This window comes from Gadus morhua, chromosome 4 (assembly GCF_902167405.1).
Source record: "Gadus morhua chromosome 4, gadMor3.0, whole genome shotgun sequence".
Classification (NCBI taxonomy): Eukaryota; Metazoa; Chordata; class Actinopteri; order Gadiformes; family Gadidae; genus Gadus; species Gadus morhua.
Window position 1 is genome coordinate 4933337 of NC_044051.1, and position 23233 is coordinate 4956569.

The 23233-nt window shown below is 45.2% G+C and overlaps 1 protein-coding gene and 1 long non-coding RNA gene across 2 annotated transcripts in view; both read right to left on the reverse strand.

Annotated features, from left to right (window-relative positions):
- Window positions 1–23233, reverse strand: part of LOC115542678 (protein mono-ADP-ribosyltransferase PARP12) — a 43778-nt gene that overhangs the window by 11659 nt on the left and 8886 nt on the right. The window lies entirely within an intron of this gene.
- Window positions 4189–13511, reverse strand: LOC115542712 (uncharacterized). Its single transcript, XR_003976597.1, has 2 exons — window positions 13394–13511; window positions 4189–4291 (listed from the first exon to the last, which is right to left on the reverse strand). It is a non-coding gene; the product is annotated as an uncharacterized LOC115542712 (long non-coding RNA).

Below are 23233 nucleotides of genomic sequence, written 5' to 3' on the forward strand. Positions count from 1 at the left end.
GCTGGTTTTGTATGATTGTCATTTTGTACAGGGAAATTTGCATTGAAGGGCAATGGTGATCTACATGGTCAAAATAAATAAGTGACACTTTAAAGAATTTTAAATCAGAATCAGAATTAAACTTTTATTTTGGATTACAAAATAAAAAGTGATTGAATCACATCAACCCTCTATATGTTGCATTCTGACAGTATACAAAAAAAACACAAAACAGTTATCGATTACTTAAGCTAAAGTTGAACCATACAAGTGCTGAGCTACAGTGAACAATCAATCCATCGCCGGATCACACACTTACAGCGGAGAGCAGAGCCATGTAATTCTGCAGCAGCAACACACATATCTCCTTCTTGACCTGATCTTCCAAGCCGTGTGTTCTCAGAAGTCTGGCGTTGTGTTCGGAGTGGAGATCGTGGGAAAAGGAACACTCGGCCCACCTGTAAATCATATGGGTTTGCACACAATACCTTCAGTAGTTCACCCGTCTACGCCATCTTGTCTTTAAGACTCGGTAGGTCGATTGGCGAACACAGAGCTTGTGACATCCGCCAACAACACGCAAGCTCTGTGGTCGCCAATCTACTTTTCAAGTCTTTCGACCAAACTGATGATGGTATTCTGTGTTTAAAATGTCCTTTTTAATAAACAAACTTTACACTTACAAAGTTATCAATGCCTCGTTTTACATGTTAAGACCATTGTAATACTACCAAAGAAGTATCGGGCTACTTCTAGCCTCGTAAGTGGTTTAAAATAGCGATTTAGTTTTTACCATGAGACATGCCCCTATCGTTCCAAGTTCATAGCGTTCTGGTAGAATCTGCTAAAAACAGGCAACTTAAGAAATGCGTCTATGTCCGCTTTTTTGCTCCCAAACGAACATTCCAACTCGTTATCATTCTAAACATATCCAAGGTCCATTTTACAATGGATTTCTCCTTTAAGAATAGACTGAGGACCAGGGGCATAGCCACTTGGGGGCCCCCCTGGTCTAACTTTGACTTATCCTTCTTATTTACGCATAGATTGAAGGGGTAAGGGAAGGGAAAGTTCCTGGGTTGTAACTTTTCATTTTTTTTCCACAGCCGGGGAAAGCAGAAACAAGATCCATCCCTCTCGCTTGACTTAAAGCTGTAGGCGGGTCGTCTTCTCCGGTGATTAAGCTGTCCTTCACTCTATGCATCAATCACATGTGCAGTGCGTCTTCCGTAAACAACTGGCCATGCGAGATTGTAGCGAAAAAGATATTTGGTAACTGCAATTTACGTATGCAAGTCCTTTAATCACGTGTCAACACTTGCTATAGATTATTTATAAATAGAAATTATAGAAATTATTCATTCCAAAACTTTCCTCCTTGGAATGAATTCCGGTGCATTTGGCATTCGACTTGTGGGGACTTCCTGTAAACATGGACCTAACGGTAATGCTTGTAAAACAGTCTTTTTTAATAAACTCTGGATTTGCAAACTAAGTTGTTGGTGCTTCGTTTTATCTTTAGGGACCCTAGTCATGCTACTACAGACTAGCTATATTTTTAGCAATGTTAGTGGTTAAAAAATGCAGATTTGGAAGCGATTCTCACCGCCCCAAGCCAATAACATGGAAGCTAATTGGTTAGCGTTAGCTGAAGGCGTTTCCCTGGGCAAGCTCTATCCTCGATTATCAACGAAAAAAAGTGTCTGGAGGGCTACATTAATGGGTTTTCAGTCTGAAAAAGGCCCTTGGTTCTATTTTCGCCGGATTACACTTTAATACGAGTTCCCCTAGTAGCCTGCCTATGGTCGCCCAGTGGCTAGAAATGACGTTAGTTGTAAAACGAATACTAGGTATCCTGATCCTGCTCCGCCTTGAAAAAATTAATGCTCAGACGCTCCGATTTCAAATTTGGGCCCAGATGTTGTTACGCAAATAAGCACATAAGCTGCAATATCCGCTAGTAGCCACAAGGAGAGCAGGACCAATCATATAAGCTGTAATAACTGAACATAGCCACAAGGGGAGCAGGGCCAAACATATAAGCTGTGGTAACTGAACATAGCCACAAGGGGAGCAGGACCAAAAATATAAGATGTGGTAAATGCCACAAGATGGCAGCACCATTACACATGAGGTAAACGGGAGGCGGGCTCTCAAAACCATAGCCAATAAGAACACATTACACTCATGCCACACCTGCCCTGTATGAGGGCAGGACCCAGGAGAGGCAGAAGACTCTAGAGGCAGGGCAACCTCGGATGCCCTGCTAAGCGTCGCTCCACACGTGTATATTAATTTTCCCCTCCTTTTGCTTCATAGTAACCATAACAAAACTTTACCAAATAAAATGAGTTAGAAGCGAAGATGATTTGATTATCTTTTCTAAAATAATGTGACAATGTTGTCATAAGGGGCCAAGTTACCTCCCCTTTCTCTGCCTTGCCCACCCAGAGAACTTGGCCCGCCAATGAGCTACGACTTTGCATGCGCCACGTGCATTGGCGTCAGTATGGTTTGAAATGTGGTGGGGACAGAGACGCAATCTGGAATGCATTTTTAGAAGTGCTGGGGATGCACCTTATTTTTCTTTAGCGCAGGTCATGAAAGGTTCTGAAGACGGGATACCTGTGTAGCTTACTAATTAATAAGATTTTTACAAAAAAATTATGTCTGACACGTTTTATGAAGAAAGCGTTTTCAAAAAGCATTGGACATGATGACCCACAATGTTCTGCTCCATGATGCACTCAATGTTGACGTGACATGACATGAGCTATACCAAAATAAACAAAGAGGGGCTTATTACCTACGTGTTTAAGTTCAGAAGGGGCAAACGTATACACACAGCACTACAAATGTCAAGATCGAAAAAGCTAAACATAATTATAGCTGAACGCTTTATATCACATCATGAGCTGGCTGTTCTCAATTCACAACACACATCCATCCAATCTACATGGCATTCTGACCAAAACCCATGCACTCCCCCCCCCCCCCCCCCCCACACACACACACAATCATTCCATAATTAAAGCAAAGCGAATGACCAAAAGTCACTTTGAGTCAACAAGAGACTGACTCCACCGACTCCACTATCGTAATCTCCACTAGTCTATACCCAACACCGTAAGAACGCTAACACTGGATAATTTAAGTTAGGCTACTTGGAGGCTATGGCTAGTAGTACTATTTCAAGTTAAAACAGCTGACCACATGAGGGCAAAAAACACAAAAGATCTCACCAAAGTACCAGCAAACCTTAAGCAATAAATATCGCATCTTACCTTTATTAACGTGCCATGGTCTGCAGATGTATCCCGCGGTGTAGCCTGCGTGCCTGCTGCCTAACCACATCCATTTAGTTCAACAGGTTTTCGCTCTGACACTGTCCATCCATGGTACTAGCGGTCTGGTGCTTTTTACCTATGTATTCAGGCTAAAATTAATTGACTGTCTGATGCCTCATCATTGCATACCAGCCATAGTATTGGTATTAATATCTCATTCATTGTCCAAGTCAGGCTGGCACCTCATACGAAAATAATCCACAACTACGGTGCCGCAGAGGGGACATCTAGTCACAACTGAAAAAAGACGAGATAGCGATACAACCAGAGCCCGACATTCTCTGATCCTACCTAGTTAATTATACAGCAAAATGTCAAAAAGGAGTGGACAGGACATCAGATTTATTTTTAAAGCCAAGTAATTGAAGCTGACATGCACAGTAAGTGTGCTAGTGTCTTATGAGCTCAGCTAAATTAATATTTATTCTAGAAATATATTGTAATTCTTGAGTTTTTTTTAGCTAGCTAGCCTCTACCAGCGCGACACACTGTTGGCTAGCATGCCTAGTGCTACTGGAGTGTTTTGCCCTATGTGCTTCAACGTTTAGCTTTCCTATTTAAATCATTTTGAATTTACAACAGTACGAATGATTTATTTTATTTTCACTTCAATGACGTTTCGTTAGCAGTTTTCAGACTCCCCACTAGATGGTCGTAAATCATCCATATTATTTGTACCAAGTAACAACCATGGTACCAGGCAACCGCACACTCCACACCAATATTTTGTCAAAAACCAATTACAATATTGATAACATATACCACAACCAACATACCGTCATAGTGGTCAAATCATTACAATAAAGGTTAAGACTTTTGTTTGTACACCACATAAATCTCATAAAATAGAGGGCATAATCAATTGAGTTAACACATTTTTATTTATTTATAAGGAACATCAGAGCTTAATGAAAGGCAGGAACTGGTAGATGGCAATGAAGAGGTGAGTTGGCAGAAACAAGTTCCTAAAAGGCAGTGTTGTATAGTAGCGAAGTAGAAATACTTCGTTACTGTACTTAAGTAGTTTTTTTGGATATTTGTACTTTACTTTACTACTTATATTTCTCTGTACTTTTACTTTTACTTCGCTACATTTTGCGAAGAAAACTGATACTTTTACTCCGCTACATTTCCCTTGAAACCTTCGTTACTCGTTACAAAATCAACTCATCTTTAGAAAAAAAAAAATTAATCATGAGAGATATGAGAATAACGTTGGGGACTGTGGTAGAACACAGACTGCGACCCTGTTTGGCGAATCAGCTGTCCCAGCGCACGTTCGCAAAGCCCCCTTCCTTAGTTACTGTTGCTACGTCGATCAAAACTCCTACGACTGTCAACACACAAATGCATGGCTAGGACGAGGGCAAGGGCTATCAAAATTCTACTGTTTGTATCAGGCTGGTTTGTACACGCAGTATTACAACACTATCTTATACACTTCAATACGCTGTATATGTGCCATTTTTGCTACAAAGCTAATTTAAATAGCCTTTTTGGGCAGGGACTTAAGTTTTCCGAAAATCCGCGATCCTGGATGACACCAAAATCAATATTAAGTAACGTGTACCAGCGCACACACACACACACGCACACGCACGCACACACACGCACGCACACACACGCACAGACACACACACTTTCGGTGGTTTTAATAATGATAAATAATTAATTTAATTTGTATAGCACACTTTAACACTGCAAGGAGGTTTGAGTCTCCTTGATTTAAAATGAGCGGTGAGGAGGTCCTGGAGGTAGGTTGGACCGGAAGTGTTTATGGCCTTGTGGAGTTTTGCCTATTGTGTTTGTGTTAGTTGAAATAAACTCCATTATTCTCAAAATTCTGACCCTTTGCTTTTTTATTAACAGCAGTTACTTGTACTTTTACTTTCAGTACTTAAGTACATTTAATATCAGAAAAGTACTTTTGATACTTAAGTACAGTAAAGATCAGATACTTTAATACTTTTACTTAAGTACTATTCTAAAAGGTGACTTTTACTTTTACTTAAGTAATTTTCCAGTAAGGTATCTGTACTTTTACTCAAGTATGGCTTTTGAGTACTTTATACACCACTGCTAAAAGGAGAAAACACTGCATTTTAAAATAAATAAATAAGACAGAGCTAAATCAATTAAGTTATCAATCTTCTGTCTTTGTTTACATTTGATCAGGGAGAGGAACTGTTGGGCAAAATAACCTGCTGAGTACATCACATGTACATTATAAGTATAGCTAACTCCTACCCTAGCTTAATGAGCACATCACATGGCAGTCAACTTACAATATAGTCAACTTTTAACACATAACACATACATGAGAATATAGTCAGGTCAAGGCCGGAGCCGAAGGCCCCATTTCCCAGGCTGGCAGCATCTTCAAGAACGGGAGAGCCGCACACAGGAGACACTTTGAAGCTCTCCCCCGTTATCTGCCCATACCAAGGGCCTGAGAGACACGAGGAGCTCTCCCCCGTTAGGAGGCATACACAGCAGGGCCTGGGAGCCAAGGTCAAGTAAAACACACAGAACCACACACATCTCAAACGCACACACCTCATCAGGAGGAAGATACAGTATAAGACTGTATCACACAGAGACTCTTCACCTTCTTCTGAAGCAGACCTTCCACGGAGGCGAAGCTCCGGACGAACCATCAGCGCTGATTAGGGACTTAGACATATTCGATTTCTCACGCTTATGACTCTGTATAACCGTTGCCACTTTACTTAATAAATCCAAGGTCCTCGTGCCGACAGACTTTATTACCTCTCCGTCTCATTTCATCTGGTCCAGTAACTAGACAGACCGTTTTTCCCTTCAATTTGGTGACCCACGACGTGATTTTTTCTGAATTGGACCGCAACTGGGAAACGAGAGACGGAGAGCGGCACGACCTCGGGACCCCGGAGCACCGGACCGATTCCTGCAGTCTCACCTCGCGCGCGCAACAAAAGGTAGGCAGAACCTGTTGATAAAATCCAAACTCTGCATAGTTATATAGGAACCACATTAGGAGGTGAGACTGTGAGAACGGTTCGCTACGGGATATCTCGTGGGGACGAATAGAACTGCACCCCAGCATTTCCCCATAAAAACCCGATTGACCCTGAATGCGTGACACATCGAATATCGGCTCGTTGCATGGTGAAAGAATACCCTCGAGACCATAGGGCCTATAAGAATCGGGCATAGTGATACAAGACTACCGATGGCCAAGTAATGGGTGTGTGTGATCCCCACCGGCGTGTTAAAGAGGGTTTAGTATCCCCACCGGCGTTTTGAAGAGGGTTTAGTATCCCCACCGGCGTGTTAAAGAGGGTTTAGTATCCCCACCGGCGTTTTAAGAGAGTTGTGATCCCCACCGGCGTGTTAAAGAGGGTTTAGTATCCCCACCGGCGTTTTGAAGAGGGTTTAGTATCCCCACCGGCGTGTTAAAGAGGGTTTAGTATCCCCACCGGCGTTTTAAGAGAGTTGTGATCCCCACCGGCGTGTTAAAGAGGGTTTAGTATCCCCACCGGCGTTTTGAAGAGGGTTTAGTATCCCCACCGGCGTGTTAAAGAGGGTTTAGTATCCCCACCGGCGTTTTAAGAGAGTTGTGATCCCCACCGGCGTGTTAAAGAGGGTTTAGTATCCCCACCGGCGTTTTTAAGAGGTTTGTGATCCCCACCGGCGTGTTAAAGAGGGTTTAGTATCCCCACCGGCGTTTTGAAGAGGGTTTAGTATCCCCACCGGCGTGTTAAAGAGGGTTTAGTATCCCCACCGGCGTTTTAAGAGGTTTGTGATCCCCACCGGCGTGTTAAAGAGGGTTTAGTATCCCCACCGGCGTTTTGAAGAGGGTTTAGTATCCCCACCGGCGTGTTAAAGAGGGTTTAGTATCCCCACCGGCGTTTGTGTATTAAATAATTCTATGTGGTGAGAAGGTTGGAGTCCTTTATCAGGGTTAAAGTCCCTTTGCAAAGAGAAACAGTGTGTGTATGCGCGTGAGAGAGAGAGAAAGGCTGTGAGCGACTCTGTGTGTGCGCGGGTACGCAAGAGGCGATGTTTTTGTGTGTGCGTTTGGAGGAGACAGAATGAGAAAGGTCTGTTTAGGTGTGTGTGTGAGAGGGAGCAGAGACCTCTCACCCCCACCTTCACGACCAGAGAGACAGTGTGTGTGTGCGGGTGAAAGAGAGAAACAGAGAGACAGCGTGTGTATGCGCGAGTGAACGAGAGACAGTGTGTGTGTGAGAGAAAGAAAGAGAGCGAGCGTGTTTTTGGGCCGGCTGAAATATGGAAATAAATCAATCAGTGATAACCCGGCTATGTGTGCAACGCTTGCCTGCTTTGCTATGCTTAACGCTATTTTGCCGTGTCTAATGATTGTGGGTGCGGGACACAGAATGAGAAGTCTGTCGATATGTTTCTGTGTGCGTCTGCGGGAAAGAGGGAATCTGTGAGTGAATCAGTGGGTGTGTATGCGAGATCCGCTCTATCTTTGTCCGTTAAAACGGGTAAATGTAGGAATAGATAGATTGATAATAATGAATAAATGTCTCTCTGACGTATTGCGTTGCTCTACGGCGTAACCTGCGGAAATAGATAAATTGACAATGATAAATAACCTTTTTTACTGTGTCGCTTCAATTTACTGTTTGAACCATTGAAACTAGACCTAGACAAGTTGACAAGGATAAATGATATCTCTTTTTTCTCTGTGTTTCTTTGAATTACTGCCGGACCTGTCGCATTGATAAACTATGATACTAAACAACATCTCTTTGCCGTGTTGGTTGACGGTTTAGTCTGTTGAAGCAGATTAATCAATAAAGATAGATAACGATTATTGGCTATGAAGAATATCTGGATGTATTGAATAACGTCTTTAGGCCCTGTTGTTGTTTTTTGCTTCCCTCCCCCTGTTTTTTCCTCCTTTTTTCTCGTTCTCCTCCTCCAAGAGTGACAAAAGTTACCCCCTAGTCTCTCATCCGCTCTCGTGTACTAGACAGGCCACACAGAGTTATAGAGTTCTCTCACTCAGTCCCAAGCCACACCTCCCCCTCCGCCAAAGTTGGGCCACTCCAACCTTACCCTTCCCCAACTAGACTGCCCCCTGCTGGACCACTCCAACCTTACCCTTCCCCAACTACAGCGCCCCCTGCTGGACAACTCCAACCTTACCCTTCCCCAACTAGACTGCCCCCTGCTGGACCACTCCAACCTTACCCTTCCCCAACTAGACTGCCCCCTGCTGGACCACTCCAACCTTACCCTTCCCCAACTAGACTGCCCCCTACTGGACAACTCCAACCTTACCCTTCCCCAACTAGACTGCCCCCTGCTGGACAACTCCAACCTTACCCTTCCCCAACTACACCGCCCCCTACTGGACAGCATCAATACCAATCCAACCCCAACTCTTGATCACCCCCTGCTAGAAGAATTATCCCAGTTACTAAAAAAGTTAAGAAGACAAACCTCCCCGCACCCGGCCTTCAGTGCACGGGCGTCCACAACCCCGACCACCCCCATTTGTCGACCTACACCATTAAGGCAGTACAGAGAGACACACTAACACACAGTACAGAGAAAGGAAATAGAGAGTGTGTTCAACTGAAAGCGTGTGGTGGCCATACGCCATAAAATACCACATATCCAAGGAATACAGGTAGAGCTCTGTTGAGTTTTCAGGCTTTGATAAATTTGTAGTTCCCCGTCTGCCATGTTTGAAGTTCTTTGTAGTCTCTGTCCGTAGGTTTCACCTGAACAACCCCTCTGCTGGCCGAGAAAAGGAACTACCACTGGTTTCTCCCACACCCAGCCCCCGGAGCACGCTCGCTTCAAGGCGTTATGGCCGCACCCAAAGTGGGAGGGAGACACGCAGGGAGAGAGAGCGTGTTCTCCTCAAGGAGGGAGAGAGTCACAGGGAGACACGCGGTGGATTTTCACATTATGGCTAATTTGTTTTTCTTTAAGTTTAGTTTTTATTTTGTTTTTTGTCTTCCTAGGACCACAGTAATGATAATCTAATGCAATTGGACTAAAGAAGGTGTTGCTATTGACTAAGTGTTTATTATTATTTTCACACAGGAAAGAATAATTGAATAAATATGGGATGATAAAGATGAGGATAATAATTAAAAATATATGCATAAAGTAAAAACGTAATCTTGATAAACTGTACAAGTAGGACTACACCAATTAAAATATAGGGTACATCTCTTTGGTCAAGGATGACGGGGATTGGCGCTACATCTGCTGGGAAGGGATCCCACATGCTATGTTGTCAATTTGGATTCGGAAGTAGTGGGTTTACCTTTCAAATGCCACTACTGCTGCTGCAACATTTTAATAATTTTAACTCTGATAAATGACCTTTTGTTTTATAGTTTCCCTGAGGTGTATCTTTTACGCACACACACGCTGCATAGGGCAGAAGCGGCTGTCTCCATCCCTCCACCTTGCGATCTATACCACCATATAGGTGGGGATTGATCGTATCCCAGGTACGGCATCCTGCAGCGAGCCAGTATGGAAGGCTGGTTAGCCAACGACGGGTAAGATCCCACCTTGACACCCGGGACGACCTAAGGCAGGCACAGTCACGATTACTTGGCAGAGTCGCTGTGGGCACTGGCTTACTTGATCATGAAGTCACAAGCTGCAACAATCATAGGAAGTGCCGGGTGGGGTGTAGGGTGGAGGAGGAACAGGAGTCAGATATGTCAGCTCTTGCAGCAGAGGTGGTCTTGGAACGGGGCATGTCGCGTTTTATTTTATTTTATTTTACCTTTGTGGTATAGAAGGCCACTAACGCATGTAAGTTTTTTCGGTTTAGTGCATGACTTTGGAACAGCGTGGTTTCAGGCGGCTGATGGTAAACCCACCCATATTGGGCTTTGGATTTGGACATACTGGTTTCGATTTCCCTTCCCAAAAGATTGGCTTTAATTTGCTGATGGTTAAGGTTAGACGTTTCGACGTTGGTTGCACCAACGGCGTTCTTAGATTTGCTTATCATTTAATGCGCATGGTTTTGACCGTTGCGCAAAGGGGAAGTATTGAGGAGAATTTAAAAAAAAAAAATAATAATAATAATAATTAGAAAACAAGGTTTTTCTTCACCATACTTGCAAACAATGATTGACATCCAGCTAAATGAGTGTGAAATACAGTGTTCGACAGATGGGTAGAAGCAGTCCCATCAAAAGACCAAAGTGCGACTACAGTAATCAAGTTTCTGACTGGAGAAGTCAAGACAAGCAAGAGAAACACAAAGTTCCAGGGCCAGAGGAGGAGCCAGATGCAGACACGCCCGGAGCCGACCAACTACCCAAGGATGATGCCATCAGATTTCGGCAGGGTTTGAATCAGTCCTGTTTTGGTGGTCCACTATTAACAAAAATGTTGATTGGATAAATAATATATACTATAATCAGCAACGGTTTGTCAATTTTTCCACGGATAAGGTCAAGGGACTTTATAGATATAGATATGCTATTGGCAGAGCAAGGAGGGGTGTGTGGGATGATAAGGACGACATGTTGTACTTTTATCCCCAATAACACAGCACCGGATGGGTCGGTGGCCAGGGTGCTGGCAGGGTTACAGTCCCTCAGATTAGAGTTGGCAGAGAGCTCCGGCATTAATGACCCCTTCACAGGATGGATGGAGAGCCCAATGAGTGATGGGCGCTACAGGTGCAGCAGGTGCCATCCAAGCTTACCTGGGGATCGAGTATACACCGGAGAGTTTGGACGAGGGACCACCAGAGGGGCCCGACCTGATCTGGCTGGAGAACATAGAATAGACCTCCTGCACCATTGTCCAAGAGCCCCCACGCCATGCAGCGCACCAATACATGAAGATCACCTGACCTCCCCCCCCCCCCCCCTTTTCCCATCCCAGCCACTGCAAACGGACCCCACCACCAACTACAGAGTACGAGCTCCCCTACACACTCCCAACCCCCGCCGACGACTGTGTCCCCGCCGAGCCGGACATCTACCCGTGAGTGCGAGTGGCCTCTCCAGGTACACGGCCCCGGTGTCCTGTTTCCACCACCGTATGCTGACACCCCACCACGACACCTCCCCTCTCCCCCCCCCCCGCCTGTGACGTGCTAGTAACCTCTCCGGGTGGGCTGCCCCATTCCCGTCCCCGCCAACGGCATCACCCCCCTCCCACCTGAAGCACCCACGACGCCCGGACCAGGGATCTGCGTTCCGGTACCAGGGGCTGCGGCCCGCTCCCTTAAGGCTTGAGGGCACCCCTGGCTGTATTCGCTTCTGTACGCTTCACTGTTTTTAGCCGCTCCCATATCTATGCCCGCGTCTAAGCAAACCGACGCCGGGAACGTAAATGTTGTTGTTTATATCGCTGTCCCACTAGATGGAGCTCGGGGATACACACGGGCGAGATTCCAGGGGCCTTGATTGCCCGTTTATCAGATGAGGTCCTGAGCGCAGTTGAATAAAAGGGTCTAATGCTCAGGTGGCGCCTTGCGACCACCTGCCCATGATGACGCTCAGGACTATTCCATGGTTTCAGTTGTTCCCGTGCCCCGAGCCGACCCTGGATGCCCCATGCGTGTGATTGCTTGTTGTAACACGACCGGTCAACTCCTCCTCACATCCTTAGTGTGTGGTCCTCTAGGGATGGGTTGAGGGGGATTGCCATTCGTTATCCGCCTCATATCTTCGCTATTATTTAGGGACACGTTTCGTGGTTACATTTCTTTCCTGTGATCGTTAGTGTAGTATTTGTGTGATTGTTGCATTTTTATATTGTTATTGTTTACTGTTCGTTTTATTGTTGCATTTTGTTGTTATGTTTGGAGTTTGTTTTATTGTTGCATTTTGTTGTTATTGTTATGGTTTGGTGTTGGTTTTGTTATGTGGCCAGCTTTGTTGTTGGTTGTCGTTTTTTTTTTGGTATTTGTTTTTGTATTATTGTATGTTTATGGTATGTTTTGTGTATTATCTGCTGCTAGTATTGTTGGTATTGTCTGCTCGCGATGTAGGGCCGGGGTGGATGCCACCCCCTAGGTGGGGTGTGTATGGCATGCCCATGTCTGAGGCATGGCGTTTCTCCCACGTGGTTCCCCATACACCCGGTCCAGCGAGCTGTTTTCGTCCCAAGCTCATGGTTGTTTGTTTTTATGGTCAATTGCCTTCTTTCTGTTATTTCTAATATTGTTATAATGGTAGTCCCGCGCTGGAGTCCTATCCCTCGTACCCCTAATGAGTAAAAGTCGTCTTGCGACGACTTGAGGGGGATATGTTGGGCAAAATAACCTGCTGAGTACATCACATGTACATTATAAGTATAGCTAACTCCTACCCTAGCTTAATGAGCACATCACATGGCAGTCAACTTACAATATAGTCAACTTTTAACACATAACACATACATGAGAATATAGTCAGGTCAAGGCCGGAGCCGAAGGCCCCATTTCCCAGGCTGGCAGCATCTTCAAGAACGGGAGAGCCGCACACAGGAGACACTTTGAAGCTCTCCCCCGTTATCTGCCCATACCAAGGGCCTGAGAGACACGAGGAGCTCTCCCCCGTTAGGAGGCATACACAGCAGGGCCTGGGAGCCAAGGTCAAGTAAAACACACAGAACCACACACATCTCAAACGCACACACCTCATCAGGAGGAAGATACAGTATAAGACTGTATCACACAGAGACTCTTCACCTTCTTCTGAAGCAGACCTTCCACGGAGGCGAAGCTCCGGACGAACCATCAGCGCTGATTAGGGACTTAGACATATTCGATTTCTCACGCTTATGACTCTGTATAACCGTTGCCACTTTACTTAATAAATCCAAGGTCCTCGTGCCGACAGACTTTATTACCTCTCCGTCTCATTTCATCTGGTCCAGTAACTAGACAGACCGTTTTTCCCTTCAGAACTAAGTCAATCAGAACTTAGTGAAGCTAATATTGGCTATAGCTTCAACGTCAATGATAGAATTTAGAAATTATCAAGATAAATCGTTCGCTGCCCTCGGTCAAACTACGACAAAGGAGTTTGTACAGATTGTCATCATCATGAATAAATATAGATACCTTACGTTACCTCCTCCGGACCTCCTTTCCTCAAATGCATGAGGCTGCAACCGCAGCAGATTGTCCATGGAAGTGCGCAGCAAGCAGTCAGGTTCAGATTACACAGAGAAGGAGCCGCCCACCGTACCACCCACCCCTCCCCCATTCTAGAACTTCTCATCCAAATGTTATAATTGTTGCAAATTGTTGACGGCTGGCCTGTGTGCCGTATGCAGATTGTTTTTTTGTGGATTGGTTCGCATCTGTCTCGCACTATAAACATTCATTTTTAAAAAACTATATATATTTTTTTTTTCATTTTTTTTTTTCTGGTGGGGACAAAATTAGTCTTTACGAAAACTGGTGGGGACGCGTCCCCGGCGTAATCGACGCCTATGGCCACGTGTGTGTGTGTGTGTGTGTGTGTGTGTGTGTGTGTAACACTTCTTTATTTGGATAACCGTTGTGCTGTTGGTGTTATGGCGCATAACACGTCGGGTCTCTCTGGTATTTCTACAACGAGTCTCGAGATGGAGATGTTGCACTTGCACTGTAGGCATATGGGACTGCCTTTTTTTTGTGTCTGGGTTTGTGAGTAATAATGGCCATTCCCTGGCTATTTCGTTTTTACTTTGGAATAAATTGAAATCGGTGTACATTTACATTATTGGGTTATTATAGTCTACAGTGCATGTGATGGCACATTAATTTTGTCCTTGGCTTTAAACTGTCTAGTGTGGTGGTTCTGTGGACTTTAAAGCGCTGATGCTTCAGTGCACTTGCTGAGGGTTTGTGTGCGTGTCATGTGCGTATGAGCGATAGGGGCCTCTTCCTGGTCAAAAGCCCTAGGCCTCCAAATTACTTAATCCGGCGCAACCGGAGTGTCGTAACGCGCAAACTCCCAGATGCATTCAACAGTGATTGATAGACCGTATATGATAAACACAACATCAAAACAAGACGATCTGCCCTTCGAGGGATTCCAAGCCCCACCGGTGCACCATGCATAAAAGTAGATCGGCCCTCACCTTCCAGGAACAAACTGGCACTCGTCGTACAGGTAGGTTTTACAGAGATGTAAACTGCTGCATCCAGGTCCAGCGCACACCAGCCTTCTGCACAGTCGGAGAGCCGTCTTGGCGATCAGACGCTTCTCTCCATTATAATGCGCGTTAGGGAACCGGTCTCGGTTGCTGATGATCTCGTTCACCGTCGAGGCGTCTCCGAACACACAGTTGGCCAACAGTTCTTCCTTGTTTGTGGATCCGAGATACTTAACTAAGATCAATTCTGCCATTTCAATTCCCTGTATTCACTGGCCTCTCAATCCAAGTTGTACACGGCTGTGGACTTTGTCAAGTGACTCGGTCGCCGGTATGGGTTATTCACGGCAGCATTCGGGGTGAGTATCCTTTTGTGACGATTGTAAAACAAGGCCTATCGAGAAACCCTTATCAGGGTTGAAAAGCCATCTTTATGGCCTTTATGGCCTGATTATGGTTCTACGCAAGGGCGGACTGGGGGAAAAAAGTGGCCCGGGAGTTTCTGTCGGACCGGCCCACTAAATACACTGCGCGCGGCCCACTAAAGGCGGCTGCATGCTTCAGCGTTGGTGTTACGTTGTTGCGCAAAATTTACTCAAAGCAATTCATGCTCCCTTTAAGGTTGCGCGTGTTGCCAAGCAATTTACCGCCAGAACAGTAGGTGGAGTAATATGTGGAGTAAAGTTTTTCGTTGAAGACGACCTCGAGAATGACGTCTTTGTCTGTGGGAGTCGTTGGTTTGTTTATGTGCCAAAGTTCGATGATCTCCTTTCGCGAGTCATCCGATATCTTCCCGACTCTCACCAAAACCGGCCCTTGTCAGGGAGCAGCTTGCAGATTATGTTTTGTCAGATGCTGGCGTGTTTCCCCACCAGTACAATGTGCTACGATTGGGTATGCGCACTGACCAATAAATATATATACATTGGTCACTTGGAAGCATGATTTTTGATTCATTAGTTATCATGTTACACAAAGCCTACCTAATTTGGTTTACGTCAAACTCTTTAATTCATATCCATATAGAATGTTTATAGCCTACAACAGCTACTGCCTTGACAGATGAATTAATTATTTAAGTGTAGGCCTATAGCCAAAGGCTTTAAGCTATAGCGCATAATGTCCACATAAATTATATGGTAGGCAGCATTATTAGAGAAAAGGGGTTTATTTATCAAATACAGAAAATAGTCCCACCATACACGCACACATTTTTCATTCACTACACACTCACGCTTTCAAATGTCATTCACTCAAAGAGGCTACTGAACTTATGTTTCACACAGAACATGAACACTTATGTTTCACATAGAACGTGAACACAAAACATTACGTAATTAATTCAAATAGGCTAACACTAAAACAAATAAGGCCAGTAGGCCTAATAGAACGAATATCAGGTGACAAGATCATTAAAATGGCTCACAATCCCGCATCAGCTGTTTGATGTCGCGCATCAAAATAGCACTTTGCCCCTGTGAAAGGGTTCGCATCATGGACATAATAAAGGATCGCATGCCAGATCGTGTGGTAGGCGGCGGTATGAAAACAGGAAATGTGATACTCCAGACAGGAAGTAGTAACCAGACGAGCAGACCAATCACAGCCTTGCAGGCTGCGCGGCTCGCGTAAAAGCTTACGTAAAAAATGACGCAAGTCTAGAAAAATCGCCCGATGCACGCAAGACGTGAGAAGTCGCGCAAGGGGTGCGCAAGGGCGCGCAAGGGCCTCTTGCGCTTGCGCTTACGCTTACGCTTACGTAACTGAGCATAAATCGGCCTTAAGTACACGCCGCGTTGCCCACTCAATGGATCGCGCGTATCGAACAGTCAGTGGCCTTCTGGGAAAAATACCCATACACTTAACATTATTTTGGATGATTACAAAGAAATTACATCATATATGTATGTTTGTTTTTTAATAACATTTGGATCCACCAATTTGCCTGGATGGACACATGGAATAAAATGATTATTGGCTATTGTAACACTCCAAGGTAGTTTGTTAGATGAATATGCTTACCTCTTGGCTAGTATCAGATGGTTATACAAGTATAACTACAAAGCCTTAAGGAATGAATGTCAGCAGAGACCACACAATAAAGAAACTGGAATCAGAGGGTAGAATTAGTATGAACAATATATTAGAAATGAACAGAACAGAACATACGATGGGGTGTGAACATCAGTGGTATCAGTAGTGTTGCATGCTGGGTGTGTGATTGTTTGTGTGTGTAGGGGTGCTGAAGGTGCATAACAAAACAGTAAGTTACATAACAGAACCTAAACTAACTCTGTCAGCCCAGGTTCTTTAAGGTCATAAATAAATAAATATATATGGTTATAAATAAATATATATATATATATATATATATGGATATAAAAAACAATATAAGTATACTCCATACTATAACAGTTTTATTATAAGCCCACTACATGAGTAGTTTTTGCAGCAGCTCACTCTTTTCTGCAACACCGTCAATGATTTTCTCACTGTCCAGCATCTGCAAAACATCTGTTTGAGTAGCCATCAACATAAAAGCCTCCAGGTGCTGTTGAGAGAGTGAGCTCCTGAGCCTGTTTTTTATGTATTTCAGGGTTGAAATACATTAAAAAAAAAGCTTCGCTCACATGCTACCTGTGTGACAGAGAGGGTAAGCAGGAACCTGTATGCAAGGCCTATGATGTGGTATGCATCTGTCAGGAGGTTGTACTGCTTCAGAACTCGGTAGCAACAGATTGGACAGTCCTTGCAAGATGACTAGCCTTATGGGCTTGTCCCATTTGGAGGGTACAGCAGGCGCGAAACTAGACGGCTACGCCTACAATCATAGAACTAGAGTTATAATATCATAACTATCGTTCTATTTCATGTAGGCTACGCCGTCTAGGCTTCGCCTTATGGGCTAAGGTGATCCGCACAGCTGAGAACACTTCGGCTGTGTAAGACAGTGGCGCCACCATGGGTTGGCGAGGGGTGGCTACTGCCACCCCAAAATTATTCTTTGCCACCCCTAAGACAATTTTTATTATGCATATTTATTTGAAATATATAATGTAGTCTATATTTTTTTGAATTGACAATAGTTGCTAATGTGAAAACGAGCAGTAAATGCAGTAAATGCGCTGCGTAGCGGTTATCAATGAAGTACGACATAACATTGTGTGGGGAATAGGTATTTTTGCGCCCTCCCTGGCTGCACAGGCGCACACCTCTGCCTGTATAGACGGAATGAAACTCCCACTGAAGTCCGTAGGACCACGATACAAACCCCCCACGTTATGGGGGGGTTTGTATACGTTATTTACTTTTTATTAAAATGCCACCCTAAGATTTGCCGTGGCCCCCATTGGCCACCCCTGGAATAATCTTCTGGAGGCGCCACTGGTGTAAGAACCAATTTAGAGGTGTTTATTAATAAGGTGGAGATCTTTTCTTACTTTGGACTTCCGAAGTCTGTAAAACACATATTAGAAGACACTTAAAAATAAATCGAAAAATAGTCACCATGAGTGTGAAGACGGATTGCGAGTAGCAGTATAAAAGTCAGTCAGTGCGATTAGATAGGTAGGCCTATAGCTCATGGAGAAAATTACGCTTGTGCCGCTGTGTTAACCATTGTAGGGCTGATGCGCTGATGGGCGTGGGCCGGTACATAATAATGATGGGCCGGTGGGTTTATATTTTCGGCCATCGGCCCACCGGTATTCCCGATGGCCAGTCCGCCCAAAAAAGGCCTGATTATGGTTCCACGTTGACACAACGCAATGACCAGGCCGGCACTTTGACGTAGTCGTGAACCTTTATGGCAGGGGTACTCAAGTAGAAATGATGAGGGGCCACAAACATTTTTTTCAGTGACTCAAGGGGCCGGTCGGTATACGTGTGACTGAGGCCGATATATGCTCTGTTTTAGACGTAACGCGTAAGCACGTAAGATACATAACCCCCCCTTGCGCGGTAAAATATCCCCCCTTACGTGCTTAAGTGCGTCGGCCAAAATTCCTGACTATGCGACTAAAACACTACGGCCCTACGCAGCTTGCAAAGACTGTGATTGGCCAGCTAACCACATCCTTTCAGGAGTCTCACATTTCCGGTTTTACAGCATAATAGCGCCATTTTTAAAAGGCAGTGACAGAAGCGAATGAAGAATTTTGAAGAAGAAGGAGAAGAAGAAAACACAAGAACGAATTATGATAATTATAAATATAAACAAGCCAGCGATTTCCACTTCCACGCCCACAGATTCGTTCGTTGCTCCCCCTACTGTTCTGGCGGAGAATCCCCTTGCAACACGCGCAATCCTTAAGGAACCTTAAAGGAACCGTAAATCAAAACTTGTCTAAAACAAGTCCCTTGTGTAAATTACGTGCTTACGTCTCTGCGTCTAAAACGACCCTAAATCGGCCTTGACTGCTGCTGAGATGGACTGTCTGCCTCGAGTTTGGGAGGGCTGGAGCGGTCTGTGGGCTGGAGTGCTATCTGTTTATCGTTGCAACCCCCAGCCTCGTATTGAGATCGCGGCGCGCGGTTTCAAAATAAGAGCGCCCAGCACGTTTTTTTTTTTTTTTTTATAATTAAAAAAACTTTTCAAAACAGCTCGAGGGGCATTAATAGACACCCCGCGGGCCACAAAAGGCCCGCGGGCCGCTACTGAGTATGACTGCTTTATGGTGTTGCTATGCATTTCTCTTGGTCTTTGTCTGTGCATGCTATTACTTTATATTGGTCTACTACTAGAAGTTTTTATTATGGTATGGTAGGGATTCTAGCAACTTGAAAGCTGAATAAAACCCAGATAATGTGCAACAAAAACAGAAGATTGGCTAGTTGGTCGTCGTTGTCCAGTCTGGTCATTACATTCGAAGTCTATGATTACCATACAAAAAACATCTCCACTTTTTACAGAATAATAGCGCGTAAATTAATGTGCCTCACACTCAGAACCAAAACAGTTTCATGACTGCGTCGAAGCGACTGTGTGGTTATTGCGTTGTGTCGACATAGAAGCGTTTTCCGGAATGACTGAGGGTACACACAAGTTGTAAACAAGGGTAATAAACAGCACCATGAATCGTTATCAATTCATCTATTATAATTTTATTGTTGTAGAGATAAAAAGTAGATATACAATAAATATATCGAGCACAACTAAGGGCTATTCACAAACACAGCAAACACAACTCAGAGGCAAGTTTTATTTATTATTTAGTTATTATTTTCATTATGGGTACAAAATTAATCTTGAAGAAAACTCGTCCAAAGCGTCCCCGGTGAAATTATCGTCTATGATTTGATGACTGATTTCAACGATCAATGATAGTTACCCACCACAAACTGTTCACAAGAAGTCACAAATATATAGTACTTAACTTTGCCATTATCAGATAAAGATTATTGGTGGCCAAGTGCCTCACTTTAGCGTCCTTCACCCATCCAGCCACAGCATATTGGTAGGCATCAGTGCTCTTGAACGCTTTCAAGATATCTCCACTGTATGGGGAGGGGTTGTGGACTAAATAAATATATCATGAAGATTGATTTTAGGCAGGCATACTAATGGACAAAAAAAAAACTAGGGATAACAAATAAGGATCGGAGCCTAAAATCGATAATATCTCTGTCTCTCTCTGGTGCGGCCACACCAAACGCGTTACTCGCGTTGGATAACGCGAGTAACGCGCCTAACCTGACGCTTGATCATTGTGTGGTGGTTACTCGGTTCAACGCTTCCAACGCGCCAACGCAGCTAGATGAGTCCATGTCCATGCAAGTGAACGGAGCGTTCCCTCTTCGTCATAACTATCAAACCAAACATCCTTCACATTCACCGAGCGAGTATTATGAAAGTAAAATGCACATTTCTCGCTAAAAATGTTTCCATAAACGCATTTAATGGCGTAACTATGTTACTATTTCCACCCTGAATAAAGATAGTTGTCGGCCGTGGCTGCGCTGGAGTCCGAGGTAGGAAACCCAAACACCGCCGTGTTTGGGTGATAGAGTTTAGATCGGGTTAGATTAAATAATCTCTGATATAAATAACAATAATCGGGTTGAATAACTTCACATGGTGTGTCTGGTGTGTTTCCAGCATTCGCAGTGTTGATCAGCAGAGATATAGTCCGCCAAGACGTTGAGGTTGCTTAGTAACCAGAGACTCTGTCCATGCAAGTGAACGGAGCGTTCCCTCTCCGTCATAACTATCAAACCAAACATCCTTCACATTCACCGAGCGAACATTATGAAAGTAAAATGCACATTTCTCGCTAAAAATGTTTCCATAAACGCATTTAATAGCGTAACTATGTTACTATTTCCACCCAGAATAAAGAAAGATGTCGGCCGTATGCTTCTGTCCAAGCTCACTACTCTCTACCAGTGACTTCGGGTCAAGCTCAACGCTGATTGGCTATCGCGGCCAAGCGTCACGCGTTGGAGCGTTGAAAGTTCAGATTTCTGAACTCCGGGCGTTGGCGCGTTGGGCGCGTTACTGCGTTTACGTGCGTAATTACGTGCGTCTGACGCGCGTAACGCCCCTAACGCGACGCTTCATCGCATGTAACGCGTCTACGCGCCAATACCAATGGTTCCCTATGCAAAAATGCCGAATTTTGACGCCCCTAATGCGAGTAACGCGTTTGGTGTGGCCGTACCGTAAGGCTACGTTTACAGGATGACGGTCTGAACAGAAGACGCAAAAGTGGCGTTGCGTCTTATTCCCCGTTTAGATGAGCGTTTTCGGGAGGAAATCTGCGTGCATACGGTGACGCAAAAGTGTGTGGAATTCAATTGGGTATGCATGCCAGGCGGCTAGGTGTTGCTATGATGCACTATCACACAACACCACCATGTCTGAGCGCATGCGTAGAATCTTCCTTCTTCTCTTATCCGTGCCGCGAAAACCAAAAACATCCTTCTCTGTTCAGTAATACTATCTGTACATATCCTGTACATTTCGTGGAAAGACTCCTGTACGCTTGTAGAGCTGCCAGAGCAGCTTGAAGGTCCGACGCATGGAAATAATCTGACATGTTTGTTTATTTCCTTGTACTGGCACGTATATGTGACGTGAACGTGTACGCGACGAGAGCAGATCTGAGCAGTGTTGCGTCTTGGCAGTGTAGACGGAAACGCTACGGCGGAGCGTATTCAACTTTTCCACTCTGGAGAGTGGTCTCAGATTTATGCATTTTCATGCCCCAAAAATGCCGTCACCGTCTAAACGAAAGGCACTTCCGATAAAATATTTTGTCGTTTTTACCCGCAAGCGTCCTTGTGTAAACGGGGCCTAACATTCAGATGAGCGGTTTGGACGGTCATACTTGGCGAGATCGGTTGTGCAAATGGCGGCGTTCCAGAAAACGTGACGTAGATGAACCGTATGAATAACTCTGCAGTATGTGTCTCTGGCTCCCTCTGGTGGGGGAGACGCATCACGCCTCTCAGGGGACGAGTCTGGAACTGTGGGCCACCACCGAGTAGCGTCCAGCTGCAGCATGGACATATTATAAAAGGGCTGCAGCCCCGGAGCCGGAGCCTGCGGTGTGGCAACGGGCCTGTGGTGCGGCAACGGGTTTGACGTTTTGCGTCACAGTCTATTTTGTTTTTGAATAATTTGACCAAAGTGAAAAAAAACAAGGGGGAAGTGAGCTGTGAGTATTTATTTTAGTCTTTATTATTATTTGTATTGTACTTTGTAATGTACATTGGTAATTAGCATATGTGTTGCAAAGTATACATTTTTTCTTCAAGTTTGCTATCGTTAATTAATTATTTTTTTCAACACTTAGAAAATGTCATGGATATATATATTTAAACATTTTTCTCTGTGTATTTTGCAAAATTTGAATGTACATCAATACGTATTCTTATTATTATACCTCAGGCTTTCAAGGTTAGAACGACGGGTCCAGACCCCAAAGCCCTTCTAAAGAACTACCTCCTTTCCAAAAGCCCCAATCCAATCCAAAGCCCTAACAGACACCAGCGTGTTAGCCCCGCCTCCCTGCCCCGCCCCACCCTAGCTCACCACACACGAGTCCTTTGGCTTCGGGCTAGGGTAGGTCGGGGGCAGGGGGCTGAGTCTGGACAGACTGCAGAGGGACTGCATTCAAGTACGTGAAAGCGCCGGGGAACCGCTGTGCGGGCGTGGCTCTGGGCACAGGTGTGTGGGCTTCACCACCGGCTTGGTGGCCGGGACACTGTACCAGTCGTCCTCGGCCGATGGCCTCTCCCACCTTCTCTCGTGCGTGAGCACAAACTCCGGGTAAATTTGAGGCCGGTAGGTCGGGGGCTTGGGGCTGTGTCTCGCAGGCGGGGGGGGGGACGGTTAGGGCTGTTGCTAGGGGTCTGTAGGGCTGTGGCGGAGGGACGGCATTCGAGTATGTGAAAGCGCCGGGGAACCGCTGTGCAGGCATGGCTCTGGGCACAGACGTGGGTTTCACTACAGGCTTGGGTTTCACTACAGGCTTGGGTTTCACTACAGGCTTGGGTTTCAATACAGGCGTGGGTTTCACTGACAGCGTGGCGGCGGTGGCGGCGGTGGTGGCGGCGGCATTGCCGGCGGCCAGCAACCTGGAAAATAAGTCGTCCCCGGCCGACGCCTTCTCCTTGTACGTGAGCAGGAACTCCGGGTAGATCTGACGGCGGTCGAAGATTACAAAGATGGAGGGTGAGCGGATGTTGTTGGCGCAGCTGTCGTAGAACGTCCGCCGGCTAAGTGCGCCCGAACTTAGGGTTTTCCCGCCGTCCTTGGAGGGTGGGCACTCGTAGTCGGCCGCACCCAGGGTGTGATGGCCCACCAGCACCCGGGACACGAACAT